The sequence below is a fragment of the Pinus tabuliformis genome, chromosome 4_2 (assembly GCF_031772625.1).
Source record: "Pinus tabuliformis cultivar Carrire ecotype Pingquan chromosome 4_2, CPIR1, whole genome shotgun sequence".
Classification (NCBI taxonomy): Eukaryota; Viridiplantae; Streptophyta; class Pinopsida; order Pinales; family Pinaceae; genus Pinus; species Pinus tabuliformis.
The window spans coordinates 880,709,290-880,723,559 of NC_142304.1; the positions used below are offsets into that span (position 1 = coordinate 880,709,290).

The following is a 14,270-nucleotide window of genomic DNA, read 5'->3' on the forward strand; positions in this document are numbered from 1 at the left end:
TGATGACCTTTCCTAGCATCTTGATTCTCCATACCTGAACAAACACAATTTGGAAAGAATAATAACTAATGTTGATGAAAAATGCATTTCTATAGAATCAACCACAAGATTGTAATGCTTGGGTCATGTCTTGTCTGCATGGTAGACAGTTCTGTCCTTTTAGCAAAAGCTATATTGCAAACTTGGAAACCACCCAACAGACCTCATTCCAAGGTTTATTGCCATGTTTTCATCGTTTTCCCATCAAATAGGTAAGTAGCTAAAGATCAGTTGACACTCAACCATATAATCATAAGTACAAAATGACTACCATTATTCCTTTAGATCCCATTATCATGATAATTAATAACAATGATGCAGTCAGAGTATGGTGTCCCAATTTAGTTCCTCTGTTGCAAAGTGATCTGCAACTTATGGTTGCAACAAAAATGTGCTAACATCAACACATGCATTCACTGACACACAATAATACAGAACCAACACATATTAATGAGCTATTGGTCTAGATGCGACTCAGATATTAATGTTCAGAGTAATAGATTACAAATTGTAATGTCATGGAGCTCTTGACTCTCTCTACCTGGCAATCAGTCGGCTCTCTATCAACTCCAAAGTTATCTATAATGGCTACCAAAACTACTCTAATGGCTATCATCCTATCTATTCTTCATGGTTGACTCTTCAAACACCTTTTGTGACTCTTTATCTTCCAATGTGATTGTTCAACTTCCATTTTGGATTTTTAAATCCACGCTTGGTCTTTTGGCTTCCTACAATGTGCTCTTCTCTGCCTTGCTCATGCTCTTCCACAAGACCTCATTGTACTCTTTCCTGATGCCCAATTTATGCACCTCTGCGACAACATCTTGTGCCTTCTTCATTTCCACCAAAACTGTTTATTGGATTATTTTGTGCTGCTGGTCTCTTTCCATTCAAATTTTGTGTTGTCAGTCATGCTTGAATCTTTTTGGGATGCTTCTGCATCAACTTCCCCTTGTAAAGAAGATGTTGTGTGCCCTTGTGCTAACTATGCAACCTTTGCATTGCTCTCTTGTAAAGTTTCTGATTCTCGACCTTAGAGATCCAAATATTACCTTCGTTTGACCTGTTATTTGATTTCATTAAGTGCTACTTATAGTCAATGGTCTAGCCTCTAAAGTTCCTCTCTTTCAAAACTCATGCAATTTTTGTGGGCTTCTTCCTTGGGATTTTCTTCCTCCAATCAATCTTTGTGATTGCTTGTAATGAATGTTGAAAATATCGGTATTGGCAAATATATCGGCAAGAGTCCTGAAAACATCTTATCGGCAATATCGGCAAAAATAAAAAATGTATAATATATTCATTTTTTTTTCAGATTTTTAAACATTAAAGCAATAACAACATGAAATAAACACATTGGCACGTAAATATGAAGAAAGCATTGAAATATATGATGTAGTGGATGTAAAATAAAAATGATACATCAAAGGCGATATCAAATCCCGTTGATCCCTGATAATTGTCCAATCAAGCACTCAAATGTGGAGAACCAATACAAAATAACATCACATATATAAAAATGTCTCATCATCATGAGTTATATGTAGCAAAACAAATAAAACTAGCAGCTAGCTATTTGAGATCAGTGCCCTCTCCCCCTTTTACGGGAAAATATGATGGGTTGTTTGCTAGGCCTGCGCCTAGCAGTAGAAGTCCCTGACCTTGCACCTAATATCAAATAATGTTTTCTTGGTATGGAGTTGTGCTCTCCTATATCTATAGCAGATGGTGCCGACATTGATGCTCCCACTGTCTCCTCCTCCTCCTCCTCCTCATGTTGCTCCTCCCCCGAGTCCTCCTCCTCTTGTTGCCCTTGTTCTAATGGTTCCTCTGGCTCTAACCATGCAAGTGACTCCTCCAAGATGACACCTTAGACTCCACCCTCCACTGAGACAATCCATCAATATTGTCTAGGGAAATGGCTTATGGATCCATTGGTGTTTCTATTTGCTTCACTCGAAGTTGTAGATTGTAATGCACATACATGAAATCATTGAGGTGTGAAAACTGCAACCTGTAAGAGTGTCAAAAACTGATGAGTCTTGACTCTTGACACTTGAGGGTCATAAATTAAAATTAAAATAAATGTAATTGCTCAACTGAAGGCTGAAGCTCAAAGTTATACCTGTTGCACTTTTTTGAGTATATGTTCTCAAATACACTCCAATTGCGCTCACACCCTGAAGAGCTACATGTTTGACTTGGGATTCTTATGGCCAATTTCTGCGAATTTGGTGCCCTTGCACCATAGCTTCACCACCAAATATCTACAACAAAATAACAAAATAAAAAATTTAAAATCTTAAAACATAATTAAACTTTCAAATAAAAGTTACATATTGAATTTTAAAAATCTAGAATTATAAATAAGTAAATTCTAAATTGAAAATTCTAATGAGTCATAACTTGTCGCTTAGGTGGCATGAAGAGGGTCCTTTCCCTAATAGCATCATCAAAGCCAAATAGGCCAACACAATTCCAATAAAATTGTTTCTCGTAATTGATTTTTCTATGAAACTCAGGATCAGGTACAATCCTATGAATACAAGAATGGAACCCTTCCATCACCTCGCCATCAAAATCAAAGCCGCATCTGTATGAAAATGCGGGGTTGAGGAAGAGTGTTGTTGCATTAATGGGTCGATGAAGCATCCCTATCCATCGATTATCAATCACATCCTATAACATCATCTATCTATGAAGCCTAGTATAACCCTTGTTTGCATAATAAGCACGAATAACCTCCTTGGCCCTATCCACGGTCTCATACAAATAAGCCATTGCAGGCTTGTCCCCATTTACCAATATCATATCCTTTACTATAGGTTCACTAATTGAGCACACTTCTACTCCCTGCCAAAATGTGTTAGTGTACACCATTTTTGCAACGACTCTCCCATCCTATCTCGTATTGTCTCTACAATCATGAAACTCATTAGAAACAAACATTTGCTTCAACTCAAATTGGCATCAAAGCAAAGACTGAAGAGTAATAAAGTTGGTGGAAAAACATGTGATTGCAAGACGCCACAACTCTTTGTTTCTAGTGTATCTCCTCATGGGGCTAAGAACAAAAGCATGGTTATATATAAACTTGGGGACACACTTAGCCATATCAATCACCTCCTTGATGAAGGAGAGTTTCCCCATATCCTCAAGCAACAAATCAATACAATGTGTTGCACATGGAGTCCAAAACAATGTGCGGTGCCTCTCCATAAGCATCCTATTGACAGACACATAATTAACTGCATTATCTGCTATGAATTGGACCACATTTTGCACACCAATCTCCTAGTTGAACCCATATAACAACTCACATATCAATGCTGCATGTTTTATATGTGTTGATGCATCCACTGATTTAATAAACATTGTACCTTTATGACAATGTACCAAGAAATTTAGAAGGGTCCTACCCTTCCTATTTGTTCAACCATCAGACAACACGGTGCATCCAAACACCTCCCCATAACTCTATTTGCTTCTTGCTTCTCCTTTTTTTTAACATTTGATTTTATGGAAGGTTGTGCTCCATGTCCTGTTCGTGGAACAAAAAATGATGACCTCCCACTCCTAGTAACATTAGAACTAGCAAGTGACACTGTGGAGCCCCTCCCACTACCCTCAGCCTCAAGATCGGAAGAAAATATCCCGAAAGATCTACCTGCACGGTCAGCGTTGTTTCTTTCAAATATAGATATATGAAATTTAGAATAATATATAACATCAACATCAATAAACACTCTTTTGCCATCAATCTAAATAAACATAAAATTACATCTATAGTAATTCATCAATTTAATATTTGTTGGTGAATGTTACATTTAAAGTAACATTCATGGAATGGCATCTATTTTTCTAATTTTTAAATGTAACATTCATCAATTTAATATTTTTTAATGAATGTTACATTTGAAGTAATTCATCAAAATCACCATTTACTAGAAATTATCATCAATAAATTGGCATTTATTATGTTCCATTAGGGTTGATATGATCTATGATATAGGGTCACAATGGCGAAAGGGCAAGTGGAAGGCTTATAATTTATTGCTCTCTTCTCAAATGCGAGGACACAATGAGGGAGTGTTATAACATTCACTCTCTCTTCAAATGTGAGGTCATGGTCGAATATGGTTTAGAATGTTTGGTGTATAGTCACAATTATGGAGGGTTTACAATCATGTTGGCAAGAGTAATGCGTTTACAAACATGAGTATACAATGGTGACAGTCAAGCTTAAAAATGGAAAAGTATGTGACTGCAAGAATCCTCCTTTGAGGTTCGACAAACTTTTTTTTTTTGAGGTTTGCTGAATTTCGAATGTCGAAGTTCAGGTTTAGCGAACCTTGTGACTTAGCTTGTTCCCCTACTTCACCTTAGCGGTTATCACTTGCCCCTATTCCAACGTGACATTCCTTGAGGCCTTTCTTTTATACCCAATAGGGGCACAAGTAGAAGGATTTGATGACGATAGCATTGTTGAAGAATCTAGGGCAATCATAATTGATGAGATTCTTCTTAGCATGATAACAATTTGTGAAGTAATTTTTCAATTTTATCTTAGCTAGATCTTATTCATATTATTAGTGTGTGTGTTTGCTTAATCAAATTACTATCAAAAAACAAAGAGACAAGAACACACGATATTTGGCTTTCTGCTAGGGCCAAAACCTCTCCCTCTTGGAGAGGAAAACCCGCACAAAAATTTCTTCTTATCGAGATTCCAGTTTGCGAATACCAAGACTATGACCCTTGACTTATTCTGCCACTCCAAGACCAAGCCATCAATCCTCTTCGTGTCACTGCTGAGATCATCATCATTACTGCTATTACACTGAAGTCATCATTATTGCATCACTGATGTCATCACTGCTTGCATCACCAAGGCCATCACTGTGACCCTTACTTCTACAACACTGTTGTACCTTCATTAAGGTTACCATTGCTGCACCTTCATGGAGATCAGAATAACGAGGTCTTTATGAGAGATACACCGAGATAGGGATTAGGACCTTGTCTTCATCATAACCGAGATCATGACCTTGTCTTCATAAAAGAACAAGATCATCACTGCTATTTCATTGTCACATCTTCACTGACAACTTCACTATTCTTTTACTAAGATCATCTCTGTGGTTTTACTGAAATCATAACTATAACATTGAGATCTCGATATATATATCTATATATAGCAGCACCCAAATCTTTTCATAATCAATGCTAAGACCGCAATCATGATTTCTTTCAGGTGGTATGACTTGTTCATTACCAATATGTCGAGACAGAGTATGATGCGAATGTGTTACTGTGGGATCACAATTTTTCTGAGACATAAAAGAATATACCAAGACAGAGAGTTTGTACCTTCCTTGCACTGAGATCTTTATTGACATGACTATGTCTAGACTGATTGTATGCTAAGAGAGTGTCCACAAGCATGCCGAGACAGAGGAGCTTGCCTTCATGATCTTAGTATTAGAATGTCATGACAGCTAGGAGGCCGTCCCTAGTCCAACATGACATTCGTTGAGGCCTTTCTTTTATACCCAATAGGGGCATAAGTAGAGGATTTGATGACGATATCCTTGTTGAAGAATCTAGGGCAATCATAATTGATGAGATTCTTCTTAGCATGATAACAATTTGTGACATATTTTTTCAATTTTATCTTAGCTTGATCTTCTTCTTATTATTAGTGTGTGTGTTTGCTTCATCAAACTACTATCAAAAAACAAAGAGACAAGAACACAAGATATTTGGCTTTCTGCCAGGGCCAAAACCTCTCCCTCTTGGAGAGGAAAACCTGCACACAAATTTCTTCTTATCGAGATTCCAATTTGCGAATGCCAAGGCCATGACCCTTGACCTATTCTGCCACTCCAAGACCAAGCCATCAATTCTCTTTGTGTCACTGCTGAGATCATCATCATTACTGTTATTACACTAAAGTCATCATTATTGCATCATCAAGCCCATCACTATGACCCTTACTTCTACAACATTGTTGTACCTTCATTAAGGTTACCATTGCTACACCTTCATGGAGATCACAATAACGAGGTCTTTATGAGAACTACACCAAGATAGGGATTAGGACCTTGTCTTCATCATAACTGAGATCATGACCTTGTCTTCATAAAAGAACAATTCACGACTGCTATTTCATTGTCACATCTTCACTGACAACTTCACTATTCTTTTACTAAGATCATCTCTGCGCTTTTACTGAAATCATAACTATAACACTGAGATCTCGAGATATATATATATATATATATATATATATATATATATATATAGCGGCACCGAGATCTTTTCATAATCAATGCTGAGACCGAGATCATGATTTCGTTCAGGTGGTATGACTTGTTCATTACCAATATGTCGAGACAGAGTATGATGTGAATGCGTTACTATGGGATCACAGTTTTTTCGAGACATAAAAGAATATACCGAGACAGAGAGTGTGTACGTTCCTTGCATCGAGATCTTTATTGACATAACTATGTCGAGAGTGGTTGTATGTTGAGAGAGTGTCCACAAGCAGGCTGAGACAGAGGAGCTTGCCTTCGTGATCTTAGTATTAGAATGTCGTGACAGTTAGGAGGCCAAAATAGTAAGGAGCCCAGAACTGTGATCATCGTGACTAAGTTCCTTTTATTCGCTGTGCCATTCGAGACATACAGAGGAATCCGAGTTCCTATTCTTCGTTGTGCCCATCAAAACATACAAAGATGCTTGTTCGAAGTTCTTCCTCCTGCACCTTATACCCAACTGAAATCTCAGAGACAAAACGAGTTCTGTGCTTACCTTTTGCGGACCTCCTAGCCACATATTTATAGTGGTTTGTTCTCCCAAAAATAAGCCAACTTGACTTTATGAACTGTTGTGTCTATTTCTCTAAGCTGACATGACTGCCATTTTTACTATTTAATTAATTTTGAGGCCAAGATGATGATCTCCTTCTCGTTTTTATTGCAGACTTCTTTGTGCTTGTAGCTGGAGGATTGTGCTTGGTCTTTGCAGGGCTTCTACACATTCTGTAGACTAGAATACATTAAAGACATCAATAAGAAGTCTTTGACCTATGACACTTCTTGCTCATGAAACCCATGCAGCAAGGCATACAAAATAAATTTATTTTCTTTTATTACATCATTTTGAAAGATCAAATCATTATGAAGACCGAACCTAGTTATACTTTCTTCAACACTCCCTATTAACTCGGGAGTTATTCATAATGGTACTTGATCATTCTCAATCTGAAGAATTTCCCATAAGAAGAATCGGATTTGCAATCCATTTGTTATAGCATCATTTCAACCAACATTGTTTTCATTAGCAAGGCCTTGACTAACATCTCTCTCTCACTTAGATCAGAGCACACAATGTTGGCGAGACCAATGACTGATAGACACGCATCATCATTGTCTCTCTTAGGGTCATACCCACTGAGGTGTTCTTCGAGTATGCCCTACTAGGACTATTCTCATCTTGGGTTCCCAACCCTCAAGAATATCGATCCTCTTTCCCACTTTTGTCTTGGATGCCCTACCACATCCTCTTGGATGCCCTACCACATCCTCAAAGAGTGTCGGTTGCCAGATGATTACGCAATCCTCCATTCTTTCTTCCAAACTGAAGGCAAGAATGACGTGTCTAACTCTCCCCCTTAACCAGGGATGAGTTCCAAGTTTCTCTTCACTCAAAAAATTGCTCGAGTTTCTCTACTCATAGGAACCACCCAGAGCTCCCTCTTAAACATGGACTCTATAATCAGTACTTTATGGGGCCTTCTAGTTCACTGATGTTTCAAGACCTCGATGCCATCAATTTCTTCATATATAGGGTTCAACCATCCATAACTTTCCTCCATCATGCGATTCCTTCTTTTCCAGAAAGTATCCTCCTTGGCTTTACATTTGGGGCTTCCTTCATAGAGCCATCTATCTTCATTTTTCCTTCAACAGTGATTACTCTAGATCACAAGGTACATAGTTGTGACATCCTTCACAACTCTCCTTACCTTGGCCCTGCACACATACCTAGACTTTCTCCAAGAGGTCAGAAACCAAAAACAAATCACATATTACCTTTTTGGTGATGGCCTTTTCTAGTGACATCTTCTTGTAGGTATCAACACCCTGCATACATGTCGACATATCTCCCAAAGATATCCGTTGTCAAGGGTCTTCACCTTTTCAGACTTCCATCAGAGTCTTCATATCTTTCCGGGAGATTTCCTAGTCAAATCTTCCTGATCCTTTGGTTGATTTCCTTCATTATGGTTGCATATTTCACAATCTCTTCCATCCTCACACCTTCCACTCCCAGGAGCTTTCAATTAGAGTTTCTTAATTGTAGTAAGCCATCTCATACTTCATATGAGGACATATTATGTTGATTTCATCTAGTGTGACTTAAGCCTTCCTGCATCCTTTCAGAGGAGAAATCCTTTTTCTTTTGATCATGCTTAATCCATGTTACCTGCAACCATATGACATGACATTACAAGCATACAAACCTCATTTTACCTTTAGGCTTTTTCTAGCAGATTCCTTGATTGAAAAGATCTTCAATCCCTTGATCTACTTTGTTGATTTGGGGTAGCATCAAATGTGCTCTAGCCATGAAAATTTGTGGAGAGGCTAAAGCACATGAGATCTCCAAGACCCATAAATGGTTTGGGCAGATTCTACCCGGTTTAGGAGATATTAAAATAATTAATATTTTTAATGGAGTTCCTAAGTCTAAACTTAGGAAAAATAAAATATTAATGGATATTAATATAAAACTGGGTTAGAAGGTTCTAAATGACATGGATCAAGCCAAATCTAATCTTGAGGGTCAGTGGGAGAATACACCAGAGTGATCAGTGATTCAATTTTCTAGAGCGGGGTTTGATAAGAAAAGTCGAATCAGTGATTAGTTTGCAGCAAGGGGCAGTGAGTACGAGACTGAGAGGAAGAGATAGTGCCAGAAGACCAACGCAGAGGGAGAGAGGTAGACGCAGAAGCCAGAGGGAGCCACGTAGAGGCTAGCAGAGATAGCGCAAAGGCCAGGAGGGCCAGCGTCATGCACGGAGAGGCTGTTGGAGTGACGCAAAGAGCAAGAGAGGCTGCATAGAGCCTTGGAGAGTTGACACAAGGGGTTTTGAGGCTGACGCAAAGGCTAGGAGGGCTGACATAGTGCTTCAGTTGTGCTGGAGCGGGTTTCATGTGGCAGATTTTCTGAATATCTTCTTCCGAACAGAGAGGTATTACTGTCGGATTATTTTCTCTATCGGGTGAGCCGGTTTGCACCCAGTTGTACTCAGATAGACTGCATAATAAAATAACCCTCAGAATTGCTGCATCGGTTTTCCCAAGTTGGTTTTTCTGGGAACGAGTTGTCGAAAAATAACAGTGTTACTTGTGCATTTGCTATTTCTTTCAACTATTGATCTGTAGATGGTTGAGACTGTATCGTGTTTATTTCGATATTTATATGTTTAAATAACTTGTTCATAATTAACCAGTAGGAGAAATAAACCAGAGAATACAACTAAAATGTCTAACGAGTATTACTTAGAAATTTCAACATATTTCTCATGTCATCAGGCCTTCATCTCATGAATTCCATAAGTTGGATTTCCTAATGAAACACTTGCCTTCCCAGATTAGTGGATCCTCCGTTGAGGTTTCTATCAGAGAATCTTGAAGATCTTGCATGTCTCCATCTAGCAAATGTTTTCTCTTTTGACTTCTTGTCATTTCCTTTGATATCCAATGAGATTCCCAAGAGCTATGTCCTTCATGTTTGACTGTCATGGATTTTTTCCTTCATGATTCCCATGGCGATATTACAAGCTCTTGTTTCCATGATGCCACGATGCATCTTATCATCATGATCATATCTGTAGAAGATTTGGAGCTTGTGATAGGATCCTTTTGTGAGGGACACCATCTCACTCATAGTAGAGGTTTGCTACTCCCTCTTTCCTTGGCCTTTTTCTTCATCTTCCTCCATTCTTCCGGCGATATGAGCTTCTTTGCATAGCATTGAATCTTAGCTATACTATTCTGTTTTGAAAACTTCCATTGCCTTTCTGCACATGTTCAAGTCTTTTTAACCTTCAACACTTTTGTCCATAACTTGTCCTTCTTCCATATTGCATAAATACCATAAGTTGTTGCATGAGGAAACTTCCATGTCCCAAGGACACTTGCCATCTTACTTATTAAGAACGTAGATGATTATCTTCTTATCATCTTTCTCAGATCTCCCAATTGAGATCTCATGAAGATTTTTCTTCATTCTTTGATACCTTCTTTACTGCATTTCAGAGAGTATATCTTCTAGCATTTCATGTATCCCTTTTATGTCTCCTTCCTTTCTATATAGGAAAGAGAGAACCTTAAGAGATCTTATGAATTCAAAGGAGACATTGATATGTTCACTGACTTCTCTTCTCCATAAGGATTATGACAATCCTTCTTATTCCATGCAAGAACCTTTGATGACCCATCCAACCTATAGATCTTCTTGCAATCATGAAGTCATAGAACCAAACTTGATTATAGAATGAAAAGATACTTACTTGATTGTGAAGATGAAATCTTCACCTTGATCATGTTGGTAGTAGTTGGGGTAGATGTATTGATGCTTCCTCCGGATGAGATTCTTCATAAGAAGATTGCCTTCTTTGCCTTTGAGCTATCTTGATTTATATATCCAAAAAATTGTTGATACAATTGGGCTACATAAGGAGCCTTGTAGTATGCAGCATCGAATTGAGGTTTCTTGCCATGATATATAGAGACCCATGAGTTAGTATGGCTTCTATATCGAGTATTGTCTATTCAAACTCCTATACATATGCCCTCAAATATGTATCATTAAGTTCTGAGAATCCGAGATTTTAGGACTGTGTTCTTTATAGAAAGGATTCAATCTGAGATAGTGATTATCATTGTATGTTGTAGATCGAAATTGTGGGAGTCACCAAAGTTGTTTCCATGTATCCTAAGATATGAACGCTTCATCTTTTGATTGTTGTTCTTCAAAACCCTTACTGTTGTCGACTGTTGTTATAGGCTGCTTCTTTGATCTAGGTCTTGATTTTTGAATGTAGATCTTGATTCCTACAATTTTCCTTGATGCTTTGCTTGAAGCTTGATCATTGAATGTCTCTTTTCTGCCCTTCCTCTGGCTTCTAAACCTTTCCTTTGATACCATGTTGAAGAATCTAGGGAAATCATAATTGATGAGATTCTTCTTAGCATGATAACAATTTGTGAAGTAATTTTTCAATTTTATCTTAGCTAGATCTTCTTCTTATTATTAGTGTGTGTGTTTGCTTCATCAAACTGCTATCAAAAAACAAAGAGACAAGAACACAAGATATTTGGATTTCTGCGAGGGCCAAAACCTCTCCTGCTTGGAGAGGAAAACCTGCACAAAAATTATTCTTATCGGGATTCCAATTGACGAATACCAAGACCATGACCCTTGACCTATTCTACCACTCCAAGACCAAGCCATCAATCCTCTTCGTGTCACTGCTGAGATCATCATCATTACTGTTGTTACATTGAAGTCATCGTTATTACATCACTGATGCCATCACCGCTTGCATCACCGAGGCCATCACTGTGACCCTTACTTGTACAACACTGTTGTACCTTCTTTAAGGTTACCATTGTTGCAACTTCATGAAGATCACAATAACAAGGTCTTTATGAGAGCTACACTGATATAGGGATCAGGGCCTTGTCTTCATCATAACTGAGATCATGACCTTGTAGAACAAGATCATGACTGCTATTTCATTGTCACATCGTCATTGAGAACTTCACTGTTCTTCTACTAAGATCATCTCTGCACTTTTACTGAAATCATAACTATAACACTGAGATCTCGATATATATATATATATATATATATATATATATAGCGGCACCAAGATCTTTTCATAATCAATGCTGAGACCAAGATCATGATTTAGTTTAGGTGGTAGACTTTTTCATTACCAATATGTCGAGACAGAGTATGATGCGAAAGCGTTACTATGGGATCGCAGTTTTTCCGAGACATAAAAGAATATACCAAGACAGAGAGTGTGTACCTTCCTTGCATCGAGATTTTTATTGACATAACTATGTCGAGACTGTTTGTATGTTGAGAGAGTGTCCACAAGCATGCCGAGACATAGGAGCTTGCCTTCGTGATCTTTGTATTAGAACGTCGAGACAATTAGGAGGTCAAAACAGTAAGGAGACCAGAACTGTGATCATCGTGACTGAGTTCCTTTTATTCGCTGTGCCCATCGAGACATACAAAGGAATCCAAGTTCCTATTCTTCATTGTGCCCATCAAAACATACAGAGATGCTTGCTCAAAGTTCTTCCTCCTACACCTTATACCCATCCAAAATCTCAGAGACAAAACAAGTTTCGTGCTTACCTTTTGTGGATCTCCTAGCCACATATCTATATGGGTTGTTATCCCAAAAATATGCCGACTTGACTTTATGAACTGTTGTATCTATTTTTCTAAGCCAACATGACTTCCATTTTTGCTATTTAAGTAATTTTGAGGCCGACATGATGATCTCCTTCTTGTTTTTCGTGCAGACTTCTTTGTGCTTGTAGCTGGAGGATTGTGCTTGGTTTTTGGAGGGCTTCTACACATTTTGTAGACTAGAAGACATTAAATATAAGCTCAAGAAGAGTTGCTTCATACATGACTTGACTCTTTGACATTATTAACAAATCCTAAAGACATCAAGATGAAGTCTTTGACCTATGACACTTCTTGCTCATGAAACCCATTTAGCAAGGCATACAAAATAAATTTATTTTCTTTTATTACATCATTTTCAAAGATGAAATCATTATGAAGACCGAACCTAGTTATACTTTCTTCAATAAGCATTCCATGTTATCCATGCCTAACATTCGTTATCTTTTCCCTACCTCGTTATTCGGTCTTTTGTTTGGTTATTTTTAGTCACTTGTGATGGCTCACTCTTGACCTTGCCTAATGAAAAGAAGGGGTTGTATATACCCAAAGTTGATGCAACTATAAATAAAAAAGGAAAGATCATGAGCCAAATGTTAAAATGTAAAGGAATGGCAAGGGATGTAAAATAAGAAAAACCCTCCTGCAAAATAATTCATCACAATGAAAGCTTGAAGCTCAAACAAGGTTGGCCCTTCCCCACAGTCTGTGAACTTGGAGTCCAAGGGCTAGCATGCCTGTAAATCTCTTTTCAATTTTAAAATAAACAATTAGATCATATAGTGAATCAGATCACCTAAGATAACTCGTACAATTAGAATGTTCTTATCACCAACAAATGGAATAATAGTTTGAAAATATTCAGCACAATATATAGAGTATAAACACATAAACTAGCACATAACACAGATCAGCAAATAAAAGAACATGAATTGAAACCCCAAAGTCTTTCTATTATGAGAAAAATAATTTTAGCAAAGCAGAAGCTCAATACATCAATAGAAAATTACTCCACCCAAAGATGGGTAATAGGAGCTCAATAGCTTCCTTATGTAGAGAAAACCCCTCCAAGTTGAAAATAACGGCTAGCTAGCTTGATCCTCGTCAAAATAATCTCGTGCGTAAAAAATAGCTTGATCTTAATTTAATCTCCACCGTTGATTTCTTATTTTTGAGGAAAAATTCGAATTTCTCTGAAAAACATTTTTTATTAATCCAAAAATTAATATTTTGGATTTATTTCCTTGAAAATTTGACTTTGACTTAATCATCAAGGTCGAAGGGCTCAAATTTTCTTAAAATATTCATTTTTCCCTTGGTGGAGGACCTCCAAAAATTAATTTCTTTTTTGAACCCCGAATTTTTTATTATTTTCCACTTGGAGAGAATTTATTTTCTCTATAATTATTTTTTACTCAAAATTAACTAATTTTCTGGCTTAGGATTTTTATTTAATTTTGCTAGAAAAATTAATTAATTGACTCTAGAGGAGATTGATTAATTTTTCACCCTCAAATATTTTAGCCATGGTCTCTAATTAAGAGGGACCATGCACTAAAATGTTTTTTTACATCGAATTATTACAATATCAACATTTAGGAGGGGAAATACCCATTTAGACTAGACCCTCAAGACATTATCCAATTCTATGACACAATATGATCAAGTATGAAACAAAGTGTGTCTATAATAAAATAATTTAGCCATGGTGTTCTAATTAT

General features: G+C 37.4%; 1 protein-coding gene across 3 annotated transcripts in view; it reads left to right on the forward strand.

The window, feature by feature from the left end:
• Nucleotides 1–14,270, forward strand: part of LOC149172507 (calcium-dependent lipid-binding family protein) — a 473,345-nt gene that overhangs the window by 423,189 nt on the left and 35,886 nt on the right. The gene's annotated exons all lie outside the window — the stretch shown is intronic.